Here is a 4,966-nt window from a genome sequence, read left to right as displayed (position 1 = left end):
TTCCTTCCGAGGAGTGGCTGGTGGGTTTGAACCACCAGCCTTCTGGTTAGCAGTCAAGTGCTTTAGCCACTATGCTACCAGAGCTCCTATTGTCATTAGATCTTCTATTTCATTTATTTTTGTTCAAATCTGTATTGTTTCTTTTCTTCTGGTGACTGTAGGCTTTGTTTGCTGCTCTTTTTCTAATTTTTGGAGATGTTGGGTTAAGGTGTTGATTTGGCTCTTTCTTCATTTTTGATGTGTGTGTACATTGCTATAAGTTGGGCTCTGATGACTGTTTTGGCTGTGTCCCAAACATTTTGGTATGTTATGCTTTCATTCTTGTTTGATTAAAAGAATTTTATAAAATACATTTTATTGAAATATAATTTATGTACAGTGAAATACACAAAACTAATGTGACATGGGTCAGTGCTTTTTTTTTTTTTCAGTGTTACCTCCCCTCCCCTCCACCCCTGGTAATCAACAAAGATATTTTCCTTCTCAAGGAATTTTTTAATTTCATTTTGCATTTCTTCTGTTATGCAGTCATTTTTACAGAGGTTGTTATTCACTTTCCATGTGCTTGCTCTTTTTCTGTTGATCTTCCTGTTGGTGATTTCTAATTTGATAGCATTGTGATCTGAGAAGATGCTCTGCAGTGTTTCAATGCTTTTAAATTTATTAAGTCTTGCTTTATGGCCTAACATGTGGTCTATCCTGGAGAACATTTCATGTGCACTGGAAAAGAATGTATATTGTGCTGTTGTTGAGTGAAGTGATCTGTTGATGTCTACAAGGTCAAGTTGGTGAATTGTATTGTTTAGTTCTTCTATGTCTTTGTTGAGTTCCTTTCCAGTTGTTCTATATTTCATTGAAAGTGGTATACCAAAATCCCCTACTATGACTGTGGAGTCATCTGGTTGTCTTTTCAATTCTATTAAAATCCAATTTGTGTATTTTGGGTCTCTTTCATTGGGTGCATAGATATTTAATCATTATATAATGTCCTTCCTTGTCTCTTATGGTGGTTTTTGTCTTAAAGGGAATTTGGTCAGAAATTAATATTGTCATCCCTGCTGTTTTTTGGTTGTCATTTGTTTGATATATCTTTTTCCAACCTTTGATTTTTAGTGTATTTTTGTTTTTCTCTTCAAGGTGTGTTTCTTGTAGACAGCATATTGATGGGTTATATTTTCTTATCCAGTCTGCAACTCTCCATCTCTTGAGTGGTGCATTTAATCCATTGACATTCAGTGTAATTATTAACAAGTATGAATTGGTTGTTTTCATTTTGTTATGTGATTTTTCATGGTGTTGCTTGTTTCTTTGTTCCATATAATTTTCTTCGCTGAGCTCATTTTTTTACGTATTATCTTTTCCTTCTTTGGTGTTGTTTTAGTATTTGCTACATATTTGTGCTTCTCCCTTTTTTTATTGTGATATGAAGATTTGTTAGTTTTCTTTGAGGTTACCCTGTGATTTATAATTTTTTTCCCTGGGTTTAGAACAGTCCATTCTATCTTGCAATTCTCTTGACTTCCTCACAGTTTAGAAGTGCTGTAACTACACTATTTATTCCCTCTTTTTGATTTGCAGTTATCCTCATTTGCTAATCGATGTCTCTGGTTCCCTGTTAACAGTTTTGTAAGCTTATTTTACTTTGGATACTTCCATAAGGGTTAGTTTCTGGGTTATTTCATCTTGTGCATTAATGGTCAGTTGTTGTTTGCTGTTATTGGTTCTCTGTCCAAAGGATTCCCTTTAGTATCTCTTGTAAGGTTGGTCTGGTTTTAACAAATTCCCTTAATTTTTTGCTTATCTAGAAAACTCCTAATTTCACCATCATATTTGAGGGACAATTTTGCCAGGTATATAATCCTTGGTTGGAAATTTTTCTCTTTCAGGGTTCCATCCCATTGCCTTCTCATTACATGGCTTCTGCTGGGAAATCAGAGCTTAGTCTTATTGGTTGCTCTTTGTAGGTACCTTTTCATTTTTCATGTGCTACTTTCAGGATTCATTCTTTGTCTTTGGTTTTGGTGAGTTTGATTATGATATGTGTTGGTGTGGTAGTTAAGTTTGTATGTCAACTTGGCTGGGCCCAGTTGAGTGGCTGGGCAGTTGGATATAGAATTCCTCATGATGAGACTGGTAATCTGCTCCATGGTGGAATTTACTTTAAACAGCTGAATAGCTGCCTTTGGGATGTGTTCTGCTTCCTGTATATAAGGACAAGCCTTAGGGAATGGTCTCTAGCTTATGGCATGATTGAGCCCTGCATGTAGCCAAGTTGTTGTTCAGCAGCCTGCCATGCTCTGCCCATCCTGGGACTTTCAATGGACTTCAATCCATGGCCTGCCTTGTTGTTTGGTAACATTCAGACTGTGTCATTTTATTTGTAAACCTTGAGCTTGTTACCCTCAGTAGCCAGCAGCTGCTGAGTGAAGAGATGCCCTAGCTTCAGTGGGCTGGAAGCAAGAGACAGAGCTGAAGCCCAAGGTTGAGGGGCTTTCACACAGACCCTAGAGCCTGGGACCTTGAACTTGGACTTCTGTACTTGTGAACTGTAAGAGAATAAATTCCTGTTTGTTCAAACCATCCCATTTGTGGTATATTCTTGTCAGAGTGGTGCTATGTAACCAGAGCACTTGATAATTTTATTTTAGGGTTTATTCTATTTGGGATATTCTCTCATCTTCTATCACATCAGGGAAATTCTCTTCCAACAAATCTTTGATAGTTTTCTCTGTGGTTTTATCTGTCTTTTCTTGTTCTGGAATTCAGATTACATGTAAATTATTCCTTTTGATGGAATCTCACATAAACCTTACTTAGTCTTTCCTCATTTTATTTTGATTTTTTTTCTGATTTATCCCTTTCCAAAGAAGTATTAAGGTATTTGTCTTCAATCTCACTAATTCTGTCTTCTTTTGATTCACTTCTACTCCTTTGCCCATTCAATTTGTTATCTGTTTATGAGAATTTAGTATTAATCTGGATTTCTGTCTGTAGATTTTGTATCATTTCTAATTTTTCATTTATTTTGTCATTTTGTTCTTGTATTTTCTTCTGAAACTGTTCAAGGGTTTTTTGTCTGTGTTTCCTTAATTTTGACAGTGTTTTTTTTTTTCCTTGATCTGTCCCTTGATCCATTCAAGGTACCTAAATATAATTCTTTTGAATTCCTTATCAGGGAATTCCAATTCTACTTCTTCCTCAAGGATGTGTTCAGGGTCTATATCCTAGTCCCTTGTTTCTACTGCTTTACCTTGCTTTGTTGGGGGTGGACTGTGATGGTCTGTTGTCTCTGAGACATTGTGACATTTTTGCGGTTATATTTAATTGGTGATTGTATGTTAGAGTGATTCAACCATGATTTTAATTTTCTCTATTTTGTTTGGATGTATCTGAGTAAATAGAATACTGTGTTCCTGTATTTGCTAATTTACAGCATTTTTGCACTCACCAACTATCTCCTTTCTATTCATCAGCCTCCCTTATGTCTGTGCTATCTTTGGCAAGAGGAACCTATTCTTAGATCCCTGGAATCTGAAGGAGAATGCTGTCACTTTAAATATCCAACATGGCCACCACTTGTAAACATTTAAAATTGCTGTACCCACCAGACAACTGATAGTCCACAGTTCAGTTTCTCCAACTTTGCTGTTTCCCTCTTCAGTTGTCAGCTACCCATGCCATAGTTCATGCAGCCCTTGGTGAGCAGCACCGATTTTCAGGTTAATTCTCAGGTCCTAACAGCACTTAGAAGTATTCAGGCTATCTATGCCATCAGGATAGCTAATTATCTGCAGCTTCATTTGTCTCCTTACTCACTGTTTTCCTTCAGGTTCTTCTACTAGTTGGTGTTTAATCCACTTCTTTGTCTTTCCTTTCAAAGGTCAGGTCTCCAGGATTATCTTCTGTATTTGTGTCATTTGGTTTCTCTTTTCTTTGTTGAACAGGGTCATGTAGCTTATCTGCCTATTCCACCATCTTACAGGAAAAAGTACACCATAACTTCTTCCACTACTGTTTTCAAGAGCAGCATTCTCCTGAAGTTACTTCAAAACAACAAGTTGAATTAACTGCACTTGCCAGGGCCTGAAGACTAGCTCAAGATTATCAATGAACATTTTATGGATTATAGTTATGCTTTTGGAATGTTATAAAATCTTCAGGGGTTTCTTACCTCCTCCAGAACCCATATTAAAAGCAGTCTTCTAAAGACCAAGCTCCTGGGTGCTTTACTGCTTCCTTCTGCAATTGCTGTTATTAAAACCCAGGCCCATTAACCTAACAAGAACTCTCAACCAGAGGAAATAAAAGCCAGTAACTTTTCTGAGTCAGTTATCAAATGGGAAGCTTTGTCTATCCTCCAAGCTTCCTTGGCCCCCCACAATTATTGTATGGGCAACATAAATTCTTTGACCCACCATGAAAAATAGGAAATTACAGAAGATCACACAGCAATGCCAGTGACTAAAAGGGGATCTAACAAGTGTATTTTTTTCTGTCTTGATGGTACTAAATTTACAGAAATTATCATAAATATCAATATGCTTACACAAATTTAAATTGATACTAAAGTAACATTTTCTGCCATCAGCCCCAATTATTTATAAAACCTCTGATCTCTCATATTAAGAATACAACATTTGTAGTGGTTATTTGTCCCATGTTTTGGGGCAGGTGTTCTAGGACTGGATTTGAGGGAGATTTCTAGTTATTTTAATTGAAACAGCTTGTACTTCATAGCTGCTTTTTGTATATGGTTTGTTTTGTTTTGAATTATGCTATTTTAAGAGTGTTATGCATTTGTTGATTATCTTAAAATGGGAAATCATAAGGAAGAACCTAAGTATAGCCCTTGTGAGCTTGTTGTTTGAACTGGCTCCAGAGAGTTGATGAATGTGTGACTTTGTGGCACCTAACAGCAGTAGTTTCAAAATGGAAAAAAGGAGGCAAAGAGCAAGATTAAAGAAGA

This window comes from Orycteropus afer, unplaced genomic scaffold, assembly GCF_000298275.1.
Source record: "Orycteropus afer afer isolate SDZICR_OR568_19922 unplaced genomic scaffold, OryAfe1.0 scaffold00331, whole genome shotgun sequence".
Lineage (NCBI taxonomy): Eukaryota > Metazoa > Chordata > Mammalia > Tubulidentata > Orycteropodidae > Orycteropus > Orycteropus afer.
This window is presented reverse-complemented; position numbering follows the sequence as displayed.